Raw genomic sequence first — 25,773 nt, 5'->3', positions numbered from 1 at the left:
ATGTCTCCATAAGGTTTGCAGTCAGTACCTTTGAGTAAAATTGAAGTGTATACTTCTTTCAATGCCAAAGCACAGTATGCACTAAAAAATCAACTTTTTTACCTTGAGTACCTGAGTGATGTAACAGGTGTCAAACATCTCATGATCATGTGGAGAGTGATGTTAACATGTTTCAATAAGGTTGGCATTCAGTACTTCAGAGTAAAATTGAAATATATACTTTTACTGCCAAAGCAGTGCATGCACTGAGAAATCAACTTTTTTGTCTTGAATACCTTAGTGATGTAACAGCTGTCAGACATCTCGGAATCATGTGGAGAGTTATATTAAGATGTCTCCATAAGGTTTGCAGTCAGTACCTTTGAGTAAAATTGAAGTGTATACTTCTTTCAATGCCAAAGCACAGTATGCACTGAGAAATCAACTTTTTTATCTTGAGTACCTGAGTAATGTAACAGGTGTCAAACATCTCAGGATCATGTGGAGAGTGATGTTAACATGTTTCCATAAGGTTGGCATTCAGTACTTCAGAGTAAAATTGAAATATATACTTTTACTGCCAAAGCATTGAATGCACTGAGAAATCAACTCTTTTGTCTTGAATAGCTGAGTGATATAACAGCTGTCAGACATCTCAGGATAATGTGGAGAGTTATATTAAGATGTCTCCTTAAGTCTTGCAGTCAGTACCTTTGTGTAAAAGTGAAATGTGTACTTCTTTCAATGCCAAACAACTGTATGCACTGAGATATCAACTTTTTTATCTTGAATACCTGAGAGATGTAACAGGTGTCAAACATCTCAGGAACATTTGGGGAGTGATGTTTACATGTTTACGAAAGGTTTGCATTCAGTAATTCAGAGTAAAATTGAAATATATTCTTTTACTGCCAAAGCATTGCCTGCTGAGAGAAATCAACTTTTTTGTCTTAAATACCTGAGTGATATAACAAATGTCAAACATCTCTGGATCATGTGGGGAGTTATGTTTAGATATTTCCATAAGGTTTGCATTGCGGAATTTACAGTAAGATTGAAATATATACTTTAAGTTCCAAACCACTTCATGCGTTGAGAAATCAACTATTTTGTCTTGAAAAGCTGAGTGAAAAAACAACTGTCAAACATCTCAGGATCATGTGGAGAGTTATATTAAGATGACTCCACAAGGTTTACAGTCAGGACCTTTGAGTAAAATTGAAATGTATGCTTCATTCAATGCCAAAGCACAGTATGCACTGAGAAATCAACTTTTTTATCTTGAATACCTGAGTGATATAACCGGTGTCAAACATCTCAGGATCATGTGGGGAGTTATTTTTAGATGTTTCCATAAGGTTTGCATGGAGGAATTTAAAATAAAAAAAAAATATATACTTTTAGTTCCAAAGCACTTCATGCACTGAGATATCAACTTTTTTCTCCTGAATAGCTGAGTGATATAACAACTGCCAAACATCTCAGTATCATGTGGAGAGTTATATTAAGATGTCTCCATAAGGTTTGCAGTCAGTACCTTTGAGTAAAATTGAAGTGTATACTTCTTTCAATGCCAAAGGACAGTATGCACTGAGAAATCAACTTTTTTATCTTGAATACCTGAGTGATATAACCGGTGTCAAACATCTCAGGATCATGTGCGCAGTTATGTTTAGATGTTTCCAGAAGGTTTGAATTCAGGAATTTAGAGTAAAATTGAAATATATTCTTTTACTTCCAAAGTATTGCATGCACTGAGAAATCAACTTTTTTATCTTGAGTACCTGAGTGATGTAACAACTCCCAAACATCTCAAGATCATGTGGAGAGTTATATTAAGATGTCTCCATAAGGTTTGCAGTCAGTACCTTTGAGTAAAATTGAAGTGTATACTTCTTTCAATGCCAAAGCACAGTACGCACTGAGAAATCAACTTTTTTATCTTGAGTACCTGAGTGATGTAAAAGGTGTCAAACATCTCAGGATCATGTGGAGAGTGATGTTAACATGTTTCCAAAATGTTTGCAATCAGTACTTCAGAGTAAAATTGAAATATATTCTTTTAGTGCCAAAGAATTGCATGCTGTGAGAAGTCAACTTTTTTGTCTTGAATAGCTGAGTGATATAACAGCTGTCAAACTTCTCAGGATCATGTCGAGATTTATATTAACATGTCTCCATAAGGTTCGCGGTCAGTACCTTTGAGTAAAATTGAAATGTATGCTTCTTTCAATGCCGAAGCACTGTATGCACTGAGGAATCAACTTTTTTATCTTGAATACCTGAGTGATATAACCGGTGTCAAACATCTCAGGATCATGTGGGGAGTTATGTTTAGATCTTTCCATAAGGTTTGCATTCAGGAATTTAGAGTAAAATTGAAATGTATACTTTTAGTTCCAAAGCACATCATGCATTGAGATATCAACTTTTTTGTCTTGAATAGCTGAGTGATATAACAACTGCCAAACATCTCAGGATCATGTGGAGAGTTATATTAAGATGTCTCCATAAGGTTTGCAGTCAGTACCTTTGAGTAAAATTGAAGTGTATACTTCTTTCAATTCCAAAGCACTGTATGCACTGAGAAATCAACTTTTTTATCTTGATACCTGAGTGATGTAACAGGTGTCAAACATCTCAGGAACATTTGGGGAGTGCTGTTAACATGTTTCCAAAAGGTTTGCATTCAGTACTTCAGAGTAAAATTGAAATATATTCTTTTAGTGCCAAAGCATTGCATGCTGAGAGAAATCAACTTTTTTGTCTTGAATACCTGAGTGATATAACAACGGTCAAACATCTCAGGATCATGTGGAGAGTTATATTAAGATGAGTCCATAAGGTTTGCAGTCAGTACCTTTGAGTAAAATTGAAGTGTATACTTCTTTCAATGCCAAAGTACAGCATGCACTGAGAAATCAACTTTTTTGTTTTGAATACCTGAGTCATATAACAGCTGTCAAACTTCTCAGGATCATGTCGACATTTATATTAAGATGTCTCCATAAGGTTTGCAGTCAGTACCTTTGAGTAAAATTGAAATGTATGCTTCTTTCAATGCAAAAGCACTGTATGCACTGAGAAATCAACTTTTTTATCTTGAATACTTGAGTGATATAACCGGTGTCAAACATCTCAGGATCATGTGGGGAGTTATGTTTAGATATTTCCATAAGGTTGGCATTCAGTACTTCAGAGTAAAATTGAAATATATACTTTTACTGCCAAAGCATTGCATGCACTGAGAAATCAACTTTTTTGTCTTGAATACCTGAGTGATATAACAGCTGTCAGACATCTCGGAATCATGTGGAGAGTTATATTAAGATGTCTTCTTCAGGTTTGCAGTCAGTACCTTTGTGTCAAATTGGAATGGATACTTCTTTCAATGCCAAAGCACTGTATGCACTGAGAAATCAACTTTTTTATCTTGAATACCTGAGTGATTTAACCGGTGTCAAACATCTCAGGATCATCTGGGGAGTTATGTTTAGATGTTTCCATAAGGTTTGCATTCGGGAATATAGAGTAAAATTAAAATGTATACTTTTACTTCCAAAGCACTTCATGCATTGAGATATCAACTTTTTTGTCTTGAATAGCTGAGTGATATAACAACTGCCAAACATCTCAGGATCATGTGGAGAGTTATATTAAGATGTCTCCATAAGGTTTGCAGTCAGTACCTTTCAGTAAAATTGAAGTGTATACTTCTTTCAATGCCAAAGCACAGTATGCACTGAGAAATCAACTTTTTTATCTTGAGTACCTGAGTGATGTAACAGGTGTCAAACATCTCAGGATCATGTGGAGAACGACGTTAACATGTTTCCATAAGGTTGGCGTTCAGTACTTCAGAGTAAAATCGAAATATATACTTTTACTGCCAAAGCATTGCATGCACTGAGAAATCAACTTTTTTGTCTGGAATAGCTGAGTGATATAACAGCTGTCAGACATCTCGGAATCATGTGGAGAGTTATATTAAGATGTCACCTTAAGATTTGCAGTCAGTACCTCTGTGTCAAATTGGAATGTATACTTCTTTCAATGCCAAAGCACAGTATGCTCTGAGAAATCCACTTTTTTATCTTGAATACCTGAGTGATATAACCAGTGTCAAACATCTAAGGATCATGTGGGGAGTTATGTTTAGATGTTTCCATAAGATTTGCATTGAGGAATTTAGAGTAAAATTGAAATATATACTTTTAGTTCCAAAGCGCTTCATGCATTGAGATATCAACTTTTTTGTCTTGAATAGCTGACTGATATAACAACTGCCAAACATCTCAGGATCATGTGGAGAGTTATATTAAGATGTCTCCATAAGGTTTGCAGTCAGTACGTTTGAGTAAAATTGAAGTGTATACATCTTTCAATGCCAAAGTACAGCATGCACTGAGGAATCAACTTTTTTGTCTTGAATAGCTGAGTGATATAACAGCTGTCAAACTTCCCAGGATCATGTCGAGATTTATATTAAGATGTCTCCATAAGGTTTGCAGTCAGTACCTTTCTGTAAAATTGAAGTGTATACTTCTTTCAATGCCAAAGCACAGTATGCACTGAAAAATCAAGTTTTTTACCTTGAGTACCTGAGTGATGTAACAGGTGTCAAACATGTCAGGATCATGTGGAGAGTGATGGTAACATGTTTCCAAAAAGTTTGCATTCAGTACTTCAGAGTAAAATTGAAATATATTCTTTTAGTGCAAAGCATTGCATGCTGAGAGAAATCAACATTTTTGTCTTGAATACCTGAGTGATATAACAAATGTCAAACATCTCAGGATCATGTGGGGAGTTATGTTTAGATGTTTCCATAAGGTTTGCATTCAGGAATTTAGAGTAAAATTGAAATGTATACTTTTAGTTCCAAAGCGCTTCATGCATTGAGATATCAACTTTTTTGTCTTGAATAGCTGATTGATATAACAACTGCCAAACATCTCAGGATCATGTGGAGAGTTATATTAAGATTTCTCCAGAAGGTTTCCAGTCAGTACCTTTGAGTAAAATTAAAGTGTATACTTCTTTCAATGCCAAAGCACAGTATGCACTGAGAAATCAACTTTTTTATCTTGAGTACCTGAGTGATGTAACAGGTGTCAAACATCTCAGGATCATGTGGAGAGTGATGTTAACATGTTTCCATAAGGTTGGCATTCAATACTTCAGAGTAAAGTTGAAATATATACTTTCAGTGCCAAAGCATTGCATGCACTGAGAAATCAACTTTTTTGTCTTGAATACCTAAGTGATATAACAGCTGTCAGACATCTCGGAATCATGTGGAGAGTTATATTAAGATGTCTTCTTAAGGTTTGCAGTTAGTACCTTTGTGTCAAATTGGAATGTATACTTCTTTCAATGCCAAAGCACAGTATGCACTGAGAAATCAACTTTTTTATCCTGAATACCTGAGTGATGTAACAGGTGTCAAACATCTCAGGATCATGTGGGGAGTTATGTTAAGATGTTTCCATGAGGTTTGCATTCAGTACTTTAGAGTAAAATTGGAAATATATACTTTAGTGCCAAAGCATTGCATGCACTGAGAAATCAACTCTTTTGTCTTGAGTAGCTGAGTGATATAACAGCTGTCAGACATCTCAGGATAATGTGGAGAGTTATATTACGATGTCTCCTTAAGTCTTGCAGTCAGTACCTTTGTGTAAAAGTGAAATGTATACTTCTTTCAATGCCAAAGCACAGTATGCACTGAGAAATCAACTTTTTTATCCTGAATACCTGAGTGATGTAACAGGTGTCAAACATCTCAGGATCATGTGGGGAGTTATGGTTAGATATTTCCATAAGGTTTGCATTGCGGAATTTAGAGTAAAATTGAAATATATACTTTAAGTTCCAAAGCACTTCATGCGTTGAGAAATCAACTATTTTCTCTTGAATAGCTGAGTGATATAACAACTGTCAAACATCTCAGGATCATGTGGAGAGTTATAATAAGATGACTCCATAAGGTTTGCAGTCAGGACCTTTCAGTAAAATTGAAATGTATGCTTCATTCAATGCCAAAGCACAGTATGCACTGAGAAATCAACTTTTTTATCTTGAATACCTGAGTGATATAACCGGTGTCAAACATCTCAGGATCATGTGGGGAGTTATGTTTAGATGTTTCCATAAGGTTTGCATTGAGGAATTTAAAGTAAAATTGAAATATATACTTTTAGTTCCAAAGCACTTCATGCATTGAGATCTCAACTTTTTTGTCTTGAATAGCTGAGTGATACAACAACTGCCAAACATCTCAGGATCATGTGGAGAGTTATATTAAGATGTCTCCATAAGGTTTGCAGTCAGTACCTTTGAGTAAAATTGAAGTGTATACTTCTTTCAATGCCAAAGGACAGTATGCACTGAGAAATCAACTTTTTTGTCTGGAATAGCTGAGTGATATAACAGCTGTCAGACATCTCGGAATCAGTGGAGAGTTATATTAAGATGTCACCTTAAGATTTGCAGTCAGTACCTCTGTGTCAAATTGGAATGTATACTTCATTCAATGCCAAAGCACAGTATGCACTGAAAAATCAACTTTTTTACCTTGAGTACCTGAGTGATGTAACAGGTGTCAAACATCTCAGGATCATGTGGGGAGTATGTTATGATGTTTCGATGAGGTTTGCATTCAGTACTTTAGAGTAAAATTGAAATATATACCTTTAGTGCCAAAGCATTGCATGCACTGAGAAATCAACTCTCTTGTCTTGAATAGCTGAGTGATATAACAGCTGTCAGACATCTCAGGATAATGTGGAGAGTTATATTAAGATGTCTCCATAAGGTTTGCAGACAGTGCCTTTGAGTAAGATTGAAGTGTATACTTCTTTCAATGCCAAAGCACAGTATGCACTGAGAAATCAACTTTTTTATCTTGAGTACCTGAGTGATGTAACAGGTGTCAAACATCTCAGGATCATGTGGAGAGTGATGTTAACATGTTTCCATAAGGTTGGCATTCAGTACTTCAGAGTAAAGTTGAAATATATACTTTTACCGCCAAAGCATTGCATGCAATGAGAAATCAACTTTTTTGTCTTGAATACCTGAGTGATATAACAGCTGTCAGACATCTCGGAATCATGTGGAGAGTTATATTAAGATGTCTCCTTAACATTTGCAGTCAGTATCTCTGTGTCAAATTGGAATGTAGACTTCTTTCAATGCCAAAGCACAGGATGCACTGAGAAATCAACTTTTTTATCTTGATACCTGAGTGATGTAACAGGTGTCAAACAATTCAGGATCATGTGGAGAGTTAAATTAAGATGTTTCCATAAGGTTTGATTTCAGTACTTTGGAGTGACATTGAAATATATACTTTTAGTGCCAAAGCATTACATGCTGTGGAAATCAACTTTTTTGTCTTGAATGCTTGAGTGATATAAAGCTGACAAACATCTCAGGATCATGTGGGGAGTTATGTTTAGATGTTTCCATAAGGTTTGCATTGAGGAGTTTAGAGTAAAATTGAAATATATACTTTTAGTTCCAAAGCACTTCATGCATTGAGATATCAACTTTTTTGTCTTGAATTCCTGAGTGATATAACAACTGCCAAACATCTCAGGATAATGTGGAGAGTTATATTAAGATGTCTCCTTAAGTCTTGCAGTCAGTAACTTTGTGTAAAAGTGAAATGTATACTTCTTTCAATGCCAAACAACTGTATGCACAGAGAAATCAACTTTTTTATCTTGAATACCTGAGAGATGTAACAGGTGTCAAACATCTCAGGAACATTTGGAGAGTGATGTTAACATGTTTCCGAAAGGTTTGCATTCAGTAATTCAGAGTAAAGTTGAAATATATTCTTTTACTGCCAAAGCATTGCCTGCTGAGAGAAATCAACTTTTTTGTCTTGAATACCTGAGTGATATAACAGCTGTCAGACATCTCAGGATCATGTGGGGAGTTATGTTTAGATATTTCCATAAGGTTTGCATCGCGGAATTTACAGTAAAATTGAAATATATACTTTAAGTTCCAAAGCACTTCATGCGTTGAGAAATCAACTATTTTCTCTTGAATAGCTGAGTGATATAACAACTGTCAAACATCTCAGGATCATGTGGAGAGTTATAATAAGATGACTCCATAAGGTTTGCAGTCAGGACCTTTCAGTAAAATTGAAATGTATGCTTCACTCAATGCCAAAGCACAGTATGCACTGAGAAATCAACTTTTTTATCTTGAATACCTGAGTGATATAACCGGTGTCAAACATCTCAGGATCATGTGCGGAGTTATGTTTAGATGTTTCCATAAGGTTTGCATTCAGGAATTTAGAGTGAAATTGAAATATATACTTTTAGTTCCAAAGCACTTCATGCATTGAGATATCAACTTTTTTATCTTGAATAGCTGAGTGATATAACAACTGCCAAACATCTCAGGATCATGTGGAGAGTTATATTAAGATGTCTCCATAAGGATTGCAGTCAGTACCTTTGAGTAAAATTGAAATGTATGCTTCTTTCAATGCCAAAGCACTGTATGCACTGAGAAATCAACTTTTTTATCTTGAATACCTGAGTGATATAACTGGTGTCAAACATCTCAGGATCATGTGGGGAGTTATGTTTAGATGTTTCCATAAGGTTTCCATTGAGGAATTTAGAGTAAAATTGAAATGTATAGTTTTAGTTCCAAAGCACTTCATGCATTGAGATATCAACTTTTTTGTCTTGAATAGCTGAGTGATATAACAACTGCCAAACATCTCAGGATCATGTGGAGAGTTATATTAAGATGTCTCCATAAGGTTTGCAGTCAGTACCTCTGAGTAAAATTGAAATGTATACTTCTTTCAATGCCAAAGCACAGTAGGCACTGAGAAATCAACTTTTTTATCTTGATACCTGAGTGATGTAACAGGTGTCAAACATCTCAGGATCATGTGGAGAGTGATGTTAACATGTTTCCAAAATGTTTGCATTCAGTACTTCAGAGTAAAATTGAAATATATTCTTTCAGTGCCAAAGCATTGCATGCTGTGAGATATCAACTTTTTTGTCTTGAATTCCTGAGTGATATAACAACTGTCAAACATCTCAGGATCATGTGGAGAGTTATATTAAGATGAGTCCATAAGGTTTGCAGTCAGTACCTTTGAGTAAAATTGAAGTGTATACTTCTTTCAATGCCAAAGCACAGTATGCACTGAGAAATCAACTTTTTTATCTTGAGTACCTGAGTGATGTAACAGGTGTCAAACATCTCAGGATCATGTGGAGAGTGATGTTAACATGTTTCCATAAGGTTGGCATTCAGTACTTCAGAGTAAAATTGAAATATATACTTTTACTGCCAAAGCACTACATGCACTTAGAAATCAACTTTTTTGTCTTGAATACTTGAGTGATATAACAGCTGTCAGACATCTCGGAATCATGTGGAGAGTTATATTAAGATGTCTTCTTAAGGTTTGCAGTCAGTACCTTTGTGTCAAATTGGAAAGTATACTTCTTTCAATGCCAAATCACAGTATGCACTGAGAAATCAACTTTTTTATCCTGAATACCTGAGTGATGTAACAGGTGTCAAACATCTCAGGATCATGTGGGGAGTATGTTATGATGTTTCGATGAGGTTTGCATTCAGTACTTTAGAGTAAAATTGAAATATATACTTTTAGTGCCAAAGCATTGCATGCACTGAGAAATCAACTCTCTTGTCTTGAATAGCTGAGTGATATAACAGCTGTCAGACATCTCAGAATCATGTGGAGAGTTATATTAAGATGTCACCTTAAGATTTGCAGTCAGTACCTCTGTGTCAAATTGGAATGTGTACTTCTTTCAATACCAAAGCACAGTATGCTCTGAGAAATCCACTTTTTTATCTTGAATACCTGAGTGATATAACCAGTGTCAAACATCTCAGGATCATGTTGGGAGTTATGTTTAGATGTTTCCATAAGGTTTGCATTGAGGAATTTAGAGTAAAATTGAAATATATACATTTAGTTCCAAAGCACTTCATGCTTTGAGATATCAACTTTTTTGTCTTGAATACCTGAGTGATATAACAACTGCCAAACATCTCAGGATCATGTGGAGAGTTATATTAAGATGTCTCCATAAGGTTTGCAGTCAGTACCTTTGAGTAAAATTGAAGTGTATACTTCTTTCAATGCCAAAGCACAGTATGCACTAAAAAATCAACTTTTTTACCTTGAGTACCTGAGTGATGTAACAGGTGTCAAACATCTCATGATCATGTGGAGAGTGATGTTAACATGTTTCCATAAGGTTGGCATTCAGTACTTCAGAGTAAAGTTGAAATATATACTTTTAGTGCCAAAGCATTACATGCTGTGGAAATCAACTTTTTTGTCTTGAATAGCTGAGTGATATAACAGCTGTCAGACATCTCAGGATAATGTGGAGAGTTATATTAAGATGTCTCCTTAAGTCTTGCAGTCAGTACCTTTGTGTAAAAGTGAAATGTGTACTTCTTTCAATGCCAAACAACTGTATGCACTGAGATATCAACTTTTTTATCTTGAATACCTGAGAGATGTAACAGGTGTCAAACATCTCAGGAACATTTGGGGAGTGATGTTTACATGTTTACGAAAGGTTTGCATTCAGTAATTCAGAGTAAAATTGAAATATATTCTTTTACTGCCAAAGCATTGCCTGCTGAGAGAAATCAACTTTTTTGTCTTAAATACCTGAGTGATATAACAAATGTCAAACATCTCTGGATCATGTGGGGAGTTATGTTTAGATATTTCCATAAGGTTTGCATTGCGGAATTTACAGTAAGATTGAAATATATACTTTAAGTTCCAAACCACTTCATGCGTTGAGAAATCAACTATTTTGTCTTGAAAAGCTGAGTGAAAAAACAACTGTCAAACATCTCAGGATCATGTGGAGAGTTATATTAAGATGACTCCACAAGGTTTACAGTCAGGACCTTTGAGTAAAATTGAAATGTATGCTTCATTCAATGCCAAAGCACAGTGTGCACTGAGAAATCAACTTTTTTATCTTGAATACCTGAGTGATATAACCGGTGTCAAACATCTCAGGATCATGTGGGGAGTTATTTTTAGATGTTTCCATAAGGTTTGCATGGAGGAATTTAAAATAAAAAAAAAATATATACTTTTAGTTCCAAAGCACTTCATGCACTGAGATATCAACTTTTTTCTCTTGAATAGCTGAGTGATATAACAACTGCCAAACATCTCAGTATCATGTGGAGAGTTATATTAAGATGTCTCCATAAGGTTTGCAGTCAGTACCTTTGAGTAAAATTGAAGTGTATACTTCTTTCAATGCCAAAGGACAGTATGCACTGAGAAATCAACTTTTTTATCTTGAATACCTGAGTGATATAACCGGTGTCAAACATCTCAGGATCATGTGCGCAGTTATGTTTAGATGTTTCCAGAAGGTTTGCATTCAGGAATTTAGAGTAAAATTGAAATATATTCTCTTACTTCCAAAGTATTGCATGCACTGAGAAATCAACTTTTTTATCTTGAGTACCTGAGTGATGTAACAACTCCCAAACATCTCAAGATCATGTGGAGAGTTATATTAAGATGTCTCCATAAGGTTTGCAGTCAGTACCTTTGAGTAAAATTGAAGTGTATACTTCTTTCAATGTCAAAGCACAGTACGTACTGAGAAATCAACTTTTTTATCTTGAGTACCTGAGTGATGTAAAAGGTGTCAAACATCTCAGGATCATGTGGAGAGTGATGTTAACATGTTTCCAAAATGTTTGCAATCAGTACTTCAGAGTAAAATTGAAATATATTCTTTTAGTGCCAAAGAATTGCATGCTGTGAGAAGTCAACTTTTTTGTCTTGAATAGCTGAGTGATATAACAGCTGTCAAACTTCTCAGGATCATGTCGAGATTTATATTAACATGTCTCCATAAGGTTCGCGGTCAGTACCTTTGAGTAAAATTGAAATGTATGCTTCTTTCAATGCCGAAGCACTGTATGCACTGAGGAATCAACTTTTTTATCTTGAATACCTGAGTGATATAACCGGTGTCAAACATCTCAGGATCATGTGGGGAGTTATGTTTAGATCTTTCCATAAGGTTTGCATTCAGGAATTTAGAGTAAAATTGAAATGTATACTTTTAGTTCCAAAGCACATCATGCATTGAGATATCAACTTTTTTGTCTTGAATAGCTGAGTGATATAACAACTGCCAAACATCTCAGGATCATGTGGAGAGTTATATTAAGATGTCTCCATAAGGTTTGCAGTCAGTACCTTTGAGTAAAATTGAAGTGTATACTTCTTTCAATTCCAAAGCACAGTATGCACTGAGAAATCAACTTTTTTATCTTGAGTACCTGAGTGATGTAACAGGTGTCAAACATCTCAGGAACATTTGGGGAGTGCTGTTAACATGTTTCCAAAAGGTTTGCATTCAGTACTTCAGAGTAAAATTGAAATATATTCTTTTAGTGCCAAAGCATTGCATGCTGAGAGAAATCAACTTCTTCGTCTTGAATACCTGAGTGATATAACAAATGTCAAACATCTCAGGATCATGTGGGGAGTTATGTTTAGATATTTCCATAAGGTTTGCATAGAGGAATTTAGAGTAAAATTGAAATATATACTTTAAGTTCCAAAGCACTTCATGCGTACAGAAATCAACTTTTTTGTCTTGAATAACTGAGTGATATAACAACTGTCAAACATCTCAGGATCATGTGGAGAGTTATATTAAGATGACTCCATAAGGTTTGCAGTCAGTACCTTTGAGTAAAATTGAAATGTATGCTTCATTCAATGCCAAAGGACAGTATGCACTGAGAAATCAACTTTTTTGTCTTGAATACCTGAGTGATATAACCGGTGTCAAACATCTCAGGATCATGTGGGGAGTTATGTTTAGATGTTTCCATAAAGTTTGTATTCAGTACTTCAGAGTAAAATTGAAATATATTCTTTTAGTGCCAAAGCATTGCATGCTGTGAGAAATCAACTTTTTTGTCTTGAATACCTGAGTGATATAACAACGGTCAAACATCTCAGGATCATGTGGAGAGTTATATTAAGATGAGTCCATAAGGTTTGCAGTCAGTACCTTTGAGTAAAATTGAAGTGTATACTTCTTTCAATGCCAAAGTACAGCATGCACTGAGAAATCAACTTTTTTCTTTTGAATACCTGAGTGATATAACAGCTGTCAAACTTCTCAGGATCATGTCGACATTTATATTAAGATGTCTCCATAAGGTTTGCAGTCAGTACCTTTGAGTAAAATTGAAATGTATGCTTCTTTCAATGCAAAAGCACTGTATGCACTGAGAAATCAACTTTTTTATCTTGAATACCTGAGTGATATAACCGGTGTCAAACATCTCAGGATCATGTGGGGAGTTATGTTTAGATATTTCCATAAGGTTGGCATTCAGTACTTCAGAGTAAAATTGAAATATATACTTTTACTGCCAAAGCATTGCATGCACTGAGAAATCAACTTTTTTGTCTTGAATACCTGAGTGATATAACAGCTGTCAGACATCTCGGAATCATGTGGAGAGTTATATTAAGATGTCTTCTTCAGGTTTGCAGTCAGTACCTTTGTGTCAAATTGGAATGGATACTTCTTTCAATGCCAAAGCACTGTATGCACTGAGAAATCAACTTTTTTATCTTGAATACCTGAGTGATTTAACCGGTGTCAAACATCTCAGGATCATCTGGGGAGTTATGTTTAGATGTTTCCATAAGGTTTGCATTCGGGAATATAGAGTAAAATTAAAATGTATACTTTTACTTCCAAAGCACTTCATGCATTGAGATATCAACTTTTTTGTCTTGAATAGCTGAGTGATATAACAACTGCCAAACATCTCAGGATCATGTGGAGAGTTATATTAAGATGTCTCCATAAGGTTTGCAGTCAGTACCTTTCAGTAAAATTGAAGTGTATACTTCTTTCAATGCCAAAGCACAGTATGCACTGAGAAATCAACTTTTTTATCTTGAGTACCTGAGTGATGTAACAGGTGTCAAACATCTCAGGATCTTGTGGAGAACGACGTTAACATGTTTCCATAAGGTTGGCGTTCAGTACTTCAGAGTAAAATCGAAATATATACTTTTACTGCCAAAGCATTGCATGCACTGAGAAATCAACTTTTTTGTCTGGAATAGCTGAGTGATATAACAGCTGTCAGACATCTCGGAATCATGTGGAGAGTTATATTAAGATGTCACCTTAAGATTTGCAGTCAGTACCTCTGTGTCAAATTGGAATGTATACTTCTTTCAATGCCAAAGCACAGTATGCTCTGAGAAATCCACTTCTTTATCTTGAATACCTGAGTGATGTAACAGGTGTCAAACATCTAAGGATCATGTGGGGAGTTATGTTTAGATGTTTCCATAAGGTTTGCATTGCGGAATTTAGAGTAAAATTGAAATATATACTTTAAGTTCCAAAGCACTTCATGCGTTGAGAAATCAACTATTTTCTCTTGAATAGCTGAGTGATATAACAACTGTCAAACATCTCAGGATCATGTGGAGAGTTATAATAAGATGACTACATAAGGTTTGCAGTCAGGACCTTTCAGTAAAATTGAAATGTATGCTTCATTCAATGCCAAAGCACTGTATGCACTGAGAAATCAACTTTTTTATCTTGAATACCTGAGTGATATAACCGGTGTCAAACATCTCAGGATCATGTGGGGAGTTATGTTTAGATGTTTCCATAAGGTTTGCATTGAGGAATTTAAAGTAAAATTGAAATATATACTTTTAGTTCCAAAGCACTTCATGCATTGAGATCTCAACTTTTTTGTCTTGAATAGCTGAGTCATACAACAACTGCCAAACATCTCAGGATCATGTGGAGAGTTATATTAAGATGTCTCCATAAGGTTTGCAGTCAGTACCTTTGAGTAAAATTGAAGTGTATACTTCTTTCAATGCCAAAGGACAGTATGCACTGAGAAATCAACTTTTTTGTCTGGAATAGCTGAGTGATATAACAGCTGTCAGACATCTCGGAATCATGTGGAGAGTTATATTAAGATGTCACCTTAAGATTTGCAGTCAGTACCTCTGTGTCAAATTGCAATGTATACTTCATTCAATGCCAAAGCACAGTATGCACTGAAAAATCAACTTTTTTACCTTGAGTACCTGAGTGATGTAACAGGTGTCAAACATCTCAGGATCATGTGGGGAGTATGTTATGATGTTTCGATGAGGTTTGCATTCAGTACTTTAGAGTAAAATTGAAATATATACCTTTAGTGCCAAAGCATTGCATGCACTGAGAAATCAACTCTCTTGTCTTGAATAGCTGAGTGATATAACAGCTGTCAGACATCTCAGGATAATGTGGAGAGTTATATTAAGATGTCACCTTAAGATTTGCAGTCAGTATCTCTGTGTCAAATTGGAATGTATACTTCTTTCAATGCCAAAGCACAGGATGCACTGAGAAATCAACTTTTTTATCTTGATACCTGAGTGATGTAACAGGTGTCAAACAATTCAGGATCATGTGGAGAGTGATGTTTAGATGTATCCATAAGGTTTGCATTGAGGATTTTAGAGTAAAATTGAAATATATACTTTTAGTTCCAAAGCGCTTCATGCGTTGAGAAATCAACTTTTTTGTCTTGAATAGCTGAGTGATATAGCAACTGTCAAACATCTCAGGATCATGTGGAGAGTTAAGTTAAGATGTTTCCATAAGGTTTGATTTCAGTACTTTGGAGTGACATTGAAATATATACTTTTAGTGCCAAAGCATTACATGCTGTGGAAATCAACTTTTTTGTCTTGAATGCTTGAGTGATATAAAGCTGACAAACATCTCAGGATCATGTGGGGAGTTATGTTTAGATGTTTCCATAAGGTTTGCATTGAGGAGTTTAGAGTAAAATTGAAATATATACTTTTAGTTCCAAAGCACTTCATGCATTGAGATATCAACTTTTTTGTCTTGAATTCCTGAGTGATATAACAACTGCCAAACATCTCAGGATAATGTGGAGAGTTATATTAAGATGTCTCCTTAAGTCTTGCAGTCAGTAACTTTGTGTAAAAGTGAAATGTATACTTCTTTCAATGCCAAACAACTGTATGCACAGAGAAATCAACTTTTTTATCTTGAATACCTGAGAGATGTAACAGGTGTCAAACATCTCAGGAACATTTGGAGAGTGATGTTAACATGTTTCCGAAAGGTTTGCATTCAGTAATTCAGAGTAAAGTTGAAATATATTCTTTTACTGCCAAAGCATTGCCTGCTGAGAGAAATCAACTTTTTTGTCTTGAATACCTGAGTGATATAACAGCTGTCAGACATTTCAGGATCATGTGGGGAGTTATCTTTAGATATTTCCATAAGGTTTGCATTGCGGAATTTACAGTAAAATTGAAATATATACTTTAAGTTCCAAAGCACTTCATGCGTTGAGAAATCAACTATTTTCTCTTGAATAGCTGAGTGATATAACAACTGTCAAACATCTCAGGATCATGTGGAGAGTTATAATAAGATGACTCCATAAGGTTTGCAGTCAGGACCTTTCAGTAAAATTGAAATGTATGCTTCACTCAATGCCAAAGCACAGTATGCACTGAGAAATCAACTTTTTTATCTTGAATACCTGAGTGATATAACCGGTGTCAAACATCTCAGGATCATGCGCGGAGTTATGTTTAGATGTTTCCATAAGGTTTGCATTCAGGAATTTAGAGTGAAATTGAAATATATACTTTTAGTTCCAAAGCACTTCATGCATTGAGATATCAACTTTTTTATCTTGAATAGCTGAGTGATATAACAACTGCCAAACATCTCAGGATCATGTGGAGAGTTATATTAAGATGTCTCCATAAGGATTGCAGTCAGTACCTTTGAGTAAAATTGAAATGTATGCTTCTTTCAATGCCAAAGCACTGTATGCACTGAGAAATCAACTTTTTTATCTTGAATACCTGAGTGATATAACTGGTGTCAAACATCTCAGGATCATGTGGGGAGTTATGTTTAGATGTTTCCATAAGGTTTCCATTGAGGAATTTAGAGTAAAATTGAAATGTATAGTTTTAGTTCCAAAGCACTTCATGCATTGAGATATCAACTTTTTTGTCTTGAATAGCTGAGTGATATAACAACTGCCAAACATCTCAGGATCATGTGGAGAGTTATATTAAGATGTCTCCATAAGGTTTGCAGTCAGTACCTCTGAGTAAAATTGAAATGTATACTTCTTTCAATGCCAAAGCACAGTAGGCACTGAGAAATCAACTTTTTTATCTTGATACCTGAGTGATGTAACAGGTGTCAAACATCTTAGGATCATGTGGAGAGTGATGTTAACATGTTTCCAAAATGATTGCATTCAGTACTTAAGAGTAAAATTGAAATATATTCTTTTACTGCCAAAGCATGGCATGCTGAGAGAAATCAACTTTTTTGTCTTGAACTGCTGAGTGATATAACAGCTGTCAAACTTCTCAGGATCATGTCGGGATTCATATTAAGATGTCTCCATAAGGTTTGCAGTCAGTACCTTTGAGTAAAATTGAAATGTATGCTTCTTTCAATGCCAAAACACTGCATGCACTGAGGAATCAACTTTTTTATCTTGAATACCTGAGTGATATAACCGGTGTCAAACATCTCAGGATCATGTGGGGAGTTATGTTTAGATGTTTCCATAAGGTTTGCATTCAGGAATTTAGAGTAAAATTCAAATGTATACTTTTATTTCCAAAGCACTTCATGCATTGAGATCTCAACTTTTTTGTCTTGAATAGCTGAGTGATATAACAACTGCCAAACATCTCAGGATCATGTGGAGAGTTATATTAAGATGTCTCCTTAAGTCTTGCAGTCAGTAGCTTTGTGTAAAAGTGAAATCTATACTTCTTTCAATGCCAAAGCACAGTATGCACTGAGAAATCAACTTTTTTATCTTGAGTACCTGAGTGATGTAACAGGTGTCAAACATCTCAGGATCATGTGGAGAGTGATGTTAACATGTTTCCATAAAGTTGGCATTCAGTACTTCAGAGTAAAGTTGAAATATATACTTTTCCTGCCAAAGCATTGCATGCACTGAGAAATCAACTTTTTTGTCTTGAATACCTGAGTGATATAACAGCTGTCAGACATCTCGGAATCATGTGGAGAGTTATATTAAGATATCTTCTTAAGGTTTGCAGTCAGTACCTTTGTGTCAAATGGGAATGTATACTTCTTTCAATGCCAAAGCACAGTATGTACTGAGAAATCCACTTTTTTATCTTGAATACCTGAGAGATGTAACAGGTGTCAAACATCTCAGGAACATTTGGGGAGTGATGTTAACATGTTTCCGAAAGGTTTGCATTCAGTAATTCAGAGTAAAATTGAAATATATTCTTTTAGTGCCAAAGCATTGCCTGCTGAGAGAAATCAACTTTTTTGTCTTGAAAACCTGAGTGATATAACAAATGTCAAACATCTCAGGATCATGACAGAGTTATATTAAGATGACTCCATAATGTTTGCAGTCAGGTCCCTTGAGTAAAATTGAAATGTATGCTTCTTTCAATACCAAAGCACTGTGTGCACTGAGAAATCAACTTTTTTATCTTGAATACCTGAGTGATATAACCGGTGTCAAACATCTCAGGATCATGTGCGCAGTTATGTTTAGATGTTTCCATAAGGTTTGCATTCAGGAATTTAGAGTAAAATTGAAATGTATACTTTTAGTTCCAAAGCACTTCATGCATTGAGATATCAACTTTTTTGTCTTGAATAGCTGAGTGATATAACAACTGCCAAACATCTGAGGATCATGTGGAGAGTTATATTAAGATGTCTCCATAAGGTTTGCAGTCAGTACCTTTGAGTACAATTGAAGTGTATACTTCTTTCAATGCCAAAGCACAGTATGCACTGAGAAATCAACTTTTTTATCCTGAATACCTGAGTGATGTAACAGGTGTCAAACATCTCAGGATCATGTGGGGAGTTATGTTAAGATGTTTCCATGAGGTTTGCATTCAGTACTTTAGAGTAAAATTGGAAATATATACTTTAGTGACAAAGCATTGCATGCACTGAGAAATCAACTCTTTTGTCCTGAATAGCTGAGTGATATAACAGCTGTCAGACATCTCAGGATAATGTGGAGAGTTATATTACGATGTCTCCTTAAGTCTTGCAGTCAGTACCTTTGTGTAAAAGTGAAATGTATACTTCTTTCAATGCCAAACAACTGGATGCACTGAGAAATCAACTGTTTTATCTTGAATACCTGAGAGATGTAACAGGTGTCAAATATCTCAGGAACATTTGGGGAGTGATGTTAACATGTTTCCAAAAAGTTTGCATTCAGTACTTCAGAGTAAAATTGAAATATATTCTTTTAGTACCAAAGCATTGCATGCTGAGAGAATTCAACTTTTTTGTCTTGAATACCTGAGTGATATAACAAATGTCAAACATCTCAGGATCATGTGGGGAGTTATGTTTAGATATTTCCATAAGGTTTGCATTGCGGAATTTACAATAAAATTGAAATATATACTTTAAGTTCCAAAGCACTTCATGCATTGAGAAATCAACTATTTTCTCTTGAATAGCTGAGTGATATAACAACTGTCAAACATCTCAGGATCATGTGGAGAGTTATAATAAGATGACTCCATAAGGTTTGCAGTCAGGACCTTTCAGTAAAATTGAAATGTATGATTCATTCAATGCCAAAGCACAGTATGCACTGAGAAATCAACTTTTTTATCTTGAATACCTGAGTGATATAACCGGTGTCAAACATCTCAGGATCATGTGGGGAGTTATGTTTAGATGTTTCCATAAGGTTTGCATTGAGGAATTTAAAGTAAAATTGAAATATATACTTTCAGTTCCAAAGGACTTCATGCATTGAGATCTCAACTTTTTTGTCTTGAATAGCTGAGTGATATAACAACTGCCAAACATCTCAGGATCATGTGGAGACTTATATTAAGATGTCTCCATAAGGTTTGCAGTCAGTACCTCTGAGTAAAATTGAAGTGTATACTTCTTTCAATGCCAAAGCACAGTAGGCACTGAGAAATCAACTTTTTTATCTTGAGTACCTGAGTGATGTAACAGGTGTCAAACATCTTAGGATCATGTGGAGAGTGATGTTAACATGTTTCCAAAATGATTGCATTCAGTACTTAAGAGTAAAATTGAAATATATTCTTTTAGTGCCAAAGCATGGCATGCTGTGAGAAGTCAACTTTTTTGTCTTGAATAGCTGAGTGATATAACAGCTGTCAAACTTCTCAGGATCATGTCGGGATTCATATTAAGATGTCTCCATAAGGTTTGCAGTCAGTACCTTTGAGTAAAATTGAAATGTATGCTTCTTTCAATGCCAAAGCACTGCATGCACTAAGGAATCAACTTTTTTATCTTGAATACCTGAGTGATATAACCGGTGTCAAACATCTCAGGATCATGTGGGGAGTTGTGTTTAGATGTTTCCATAAGGTTTGCATTCAGGAATTTAGAGTAAAATTCAAATGTATACTTTTATTTCCAAACCACTTTATGCATTGAGCTATCAACTTTTTTGTCTTGAATACCTGAGTGATATAACAGCTGTCAGACATCTCAGGATAATGTGGAGAGTTATATTAAGATGTCTCCTTAAGTCTTGCAGTCAGTACCTTTGTGTAAAAGTGAAATCTATACTGCTTTCAATGCCAAACAACTGTATGCACTGAGAAATCAACTTTTTTATCTTGAATACCTGAGAGATGTACCAGGTGTCAAATATCTCAGGAACATTTGGGGAGTGATTTTTACATGTTTCCAAAAAGTTTGCATTCAGTACTTCAGAGTAAACTTGAAATATATTCTTTTAGTGCCAAAGCATTGCATGCTGAGAGAAATCAACTTTTTTGTCTTGAATACCTGAGTGATATAACAACTGCCAAACATCTCAGGATCATGTGGAGAGTTATATTAAGATGTCTCCATAAGGTTTGCAGTCAGTACCTTGTAGTAAAATTGAAATGTATGCTTCTTTCAATGCCAAAGCTCTGTATGCACTGAGAAATCAACTTTTTTATTTTGAATACCTGAGTGATATAACCGGTGTCAAACATCTCAGGATCATGTGGAGAGTGATGTTTAGATGTTTCCATAAGGTTTGCATTGAGGAATTTAGAGTGAAATTGAAATATATACTTTTAGTTCCAAAGCACTTCATGCGCTGACAAATCAACTTTTTTGTCTTGAATCGCTGAGTGATATAGCTACTGTCAAACATCTCAGGATCATGTGGAGAGTTAAGTTAAGATGTTTCCATAAGGTTTGATTTCAGTACTTTGGAGTGACATTGAAATATATACTTTTAGTGCCAAAGCCTTACATGCTGTGGAAATCAACTTTTTTGTCTTGAATACTTGAGTGATATAAAGGTGACAAACATCTCAGGATCATGTGGAGAGTTATATTAAGATGTCTCCATAAGGTTTGTTGTCAGTACCTTTGAGTAAATTTAAAATGCATGCTTCTTTCAATGACAAAGCACAGAATGCACTGAGAAATCAACTTTTTTATCTTGAGTACCTGAGTGATGTAACAGGTGTCAAACATCTCAGGATCATGTGGAGAGTGATGTTAATATGTATCCATAAGGTTGGCATTCAGTACTTCAGAGTTAAGTTGAAATATATACTTTTACCGCCAAAGCATTGCATGCACTGAGAAATCAACTTTTTTGTCTTGAATACCTGAGTGATATAACAGCTGTCAGACATCTCGGAATCATGTGGAGAGTTATATTAAGATGTCTCCTTAAGATTTGCAGTCAGTATCTCTGTGTCAAATTGGAATGTTACTTCTTTCAATGCCAAAGCACAGTATGCACTGAGAAATCAACTTTTTTATCCTGAATACCTGAGTGATGTAACAGGTGTCAAACATCTCAGGATCATGTGGGGAGTATGTTATGATGTTTCCATGAGGTTTGCATTCAGTACTTTAGAGTAAAATTGAAATATATACTTTTACTGCCAAAGCATTGCATGCACTGAGAAATCAACTCTTTTGTCTTGAATAGCTGAGTGATACAACAGCTGTCAGACATCTCAGGATGATGTGGAGAGTTATATTAAGATGTCTCCTTAAGTCTTGCAGTCAGTACCTTTGTGTCAAATTGGAATGTATACTTCTTTCAATGCCAAAGCACAGTATGCACTGAGAAATCAACTTTTTTATCTTGAATACCTGAGAGATGTAAAAGGTGTCAAACATCTCAGGAACATTTGGGGAGTGATGTTAACATGTTTCCGAAAGGTTTGCATTCAGTAATTCAGAGTAAAATTGAAATATATTCTTTTAGTGCGAAAGCATTGCATGCTGAGAGAAATCAACTTTTTTGTCTTGAATACCTGAGTGATATATTCAAATGTCAAACATCTCAGGATCATGTGGTGAGTTATGTTTGGATGTTTCCTTAAGGTTTGCATTGAGGAATTTAGAGTAAAATTGAAATATATACTTTTAGTTCCAAAGCACTTCATGCATTGAGATATCAACTTTTTTGTCTTCAATAGCTGAGTGATATAAGAACTGGCAAACATCTCAGGATCATTTGGAGAGTTATATTAAGATGTCTCCATAAGGTTTGCAGTCAGTACCTTTGAGTAAAATTGAATTGTATACTTCCTTCAATGCCAAAGCACAGTATGCACTGCGAAATCAACTTTTTTATCTTGAGTACCTGAGTGATGTAACAGGTGTCAAACATCTCAGGATCATGTGGAGAGTGATGTTAACATGTTTCCATAAGGTTGGCATTCAGCACTTCAGAGTAAAATTGAAATATATACTTTTACTGCCAAAGCATTCCATTCACTGAGAAATCAACTTTTTTGTTTTGAATACCTGAGTGATATAACAGCTGTCAGACATCTCGGAATCATGTGGAGAGCTATATTAAGATGTCTTCTTAAGGTTTGCAGTCAGTACCTTTGAGTAAAATTGAAGTGTATACTTCTTTCAATGCCAAAGTACAGCATGCACTGAGAAATCAACTTTTTTGTCTTGAATACCTGAGTGATATAACAGCTGTCAAACTTCTCAGGATCATGTCGAGATTTATATTAAGATGTCTCCATAAGGTTTGCATTAAGGAATTTAGAGTAAAATTGAAATATATACTTTTAGTTCCAAAGCACTTCATGCATTGAGATATCAACTTTTTTGTCTTGAATAGCTGAGTGATATAGCAACTGTCAAACATCTCAGGATCATGTGGAGAGTTAAGTTAAGATGTTTCCATAAGGTTTGATTTCAGTACTTTGGAGTGACATTGAAATATATACTTTTAGTGCCAAAGCATTACATGCTGTGGAAATCAACTTTTTTGTCTTGAATACTTGATATAAAGGTGACAAACATCTCAGGATCATGTGGAGAGTTATATTAAGATGTCTGCATAAGGTTTGTTGTCAGTACCTTTGAGTAAATTTAAAATGTATGCTTCTTTCAATGACAAAGTACAGTATGCACTGAGAAATCAACTTTTTTATCTTGAGTACCTGAGTGATGTAACAGGTGTCAAACATCTCAGGATCATGTGGAGAGTGATGTTAACATGTTTCCAAAATGTTTGCATTCAGTACTTCAGAGTAAAATTGAAATATATTCTTTTAGTGCCAAAGCATTGCATGCTGTGAGAAATCAACTTTTTTGTCGTGAATAGCTGAGTGATATAAGAGCTGTCAAACTTCTCAGGATCATGTCGAGATTTATATTAAGATGTCTCCATAAGGTTTGCAGTCAGGACCTTTGAGTAAAATTGAAATGTCTGCTTCTTTCAATGCCAAAGCACAGTATGCACTGAGAAATCAACTTTTTTATCTTGAGTACCTGAGTGATGTAACAGGTGTCAAACATCTCAGGATCATGTGGAGAGTGATGTTAACATGTTTCCATAAGGTTGGCATTCAGTACTTCAGAGTAAAATTGAAATATATACTTTTCCTGCCAAAGCATTCCATGCACTGAGAAATCAACTTTTTTGTCTTGAATACCTGAGTGATATAACAGCTGTCAGACATCTCGGAATCATGTGGAGAGTTATATTAAGACGTCTTCTTAAGGGTTGCAGTCAGTACCTTTGTGTCAAATTGGAATGTATACTTCTTTCAATGCCAAAGCACAGTATGCACTGAGAAATCAACTTTTTTATCCTGAATACCTGAGTGATGTAACAGGTGTCAAACATCTCAGGATCATGTGGGGAGTATGTTATGATTTTTCCATGAGGTTTGCATTCAGTACTTTAGAGTAAAATTGAAATATATACTTTTACTGCCAAAGCATTGCATGCACTGAGAAATCAACTCTTTTGTCTTGAATAGCTGAGTGAAAAAACAGCTGTCAGACATCTCAGGATAATGTGGAGAGTTATATTAAGATGTCTCCTTAAGTCTTGCAGTCAGTACCTTTGTGTAAAAGTGAAATGTATACTTCTTTCAATGCCAAACAACTGTATGCACTGAGAAATCAACTTTTTTATCTTGAATACCTGAGAGATGTAACAGGTGTCAAACATCTCAGGAACATTTGGGGAGTGATGTTAACATGTTTCCGAAACGTTTGCATTCAGTAATTCAGAGTAAAATTGAAATATATTCTTTTAGTGCCAAAGCATTGCATGCTGAGAGAAATCATCTTTTTTGTCTTGAATACCTGAGTGATATAACAAATGTCAAACATCTCAGGATCATGTGGGGAGTTATGTTTAGATATTTCCGTAAGGTTTGCATTGAGGAATTTACAGTAAAATTGAAATATATACTTTAAGTTCCAAAGCACTTCATGCGTTGAGAAATCAACTATTTTGTCTTGAATAGCTGAGTGATATAACCGGTGTCAAACATCTCAGGATCATGTGGAGAGTTATGTTTGGATGTTTCCATAAGGTTTGCATTGAGGAATTTAGAGTAAAATTGAAATATATACTTTTAGTTCCAAAGCACTTCATGCATTGAGATATCAACTTTTTTGTCTTCAATAGCTGAGTGATATAAGAACTGCCAAACATCTCAGGATCATGTGGAGAGTTATATTAAGATGTCTCCATAAGGTTTGCAGTCAGTACCTTTGAGTAAAATTGAATTGTATACTTCCTTCAATGCCAAAGCACAGTATGCACTGAGAAATCAACTTTTTTATCTTGAGTACCTGAGTGATGTAACAGGTGTCAAACATCTCAGGATCATGTGGAGAGTGATGTTAACATGTTTCCATAAGGTTGGCATTCAGTACTTGAGAGTAAAATTGAAATATATACTTTTCCTGCCAAAGCATTCCATGCACTGAGAAATCAACTTTTTTGTCTTGAATACCTGAGTGATATAACAGCTGTCAGACATCTCGGAATCATGTGGAGAGTTATATTAAGACGTCTTCTTAAGGGTTGCAGTCAGTACCTTTGTGTCAAATTGGAATGTATACTTCTTTCAATGCCAAAGCACAGTATGCACTGAGAAATCAACTTTTTTATCCTGAATACCTGAGTGATGTAACAGGTGTCAAACATCTCAGGATCATGTGGGGAGTATGTTATGATTTTTCCATGAGGTTTGCATTCAGTACTTTAGAGTAAAATTGAAATATATACTTTTACTGCCAAAGCATTGCATGCACTGAGAAATCAACTCTTTTGTCTTGAATAGCTGAGTGAAAAAACAGCTGTCAGACATCTCAGGATAATGTGGAGAGTTATATT

Source organism: Mobula birostris, chromosome 17, assembly GCF_030028105.1.
Source record: "Mobula birostris isolate sMobBir1 chromosome 17, sMobBir1.hap1, whole genome shotgun sequence".
Classification (NCBI taxonomy): Eukaryota; Metazoa; Chordata; class Chondrichthyes; order Myliobatiformes; family Myliobatidae; genus Mobula; species Mobula birostris.
The sequence above is the reverse complement of the archived record's forward strand: the minus strand, read 5'-3'. Positions refer to the sequence as shown.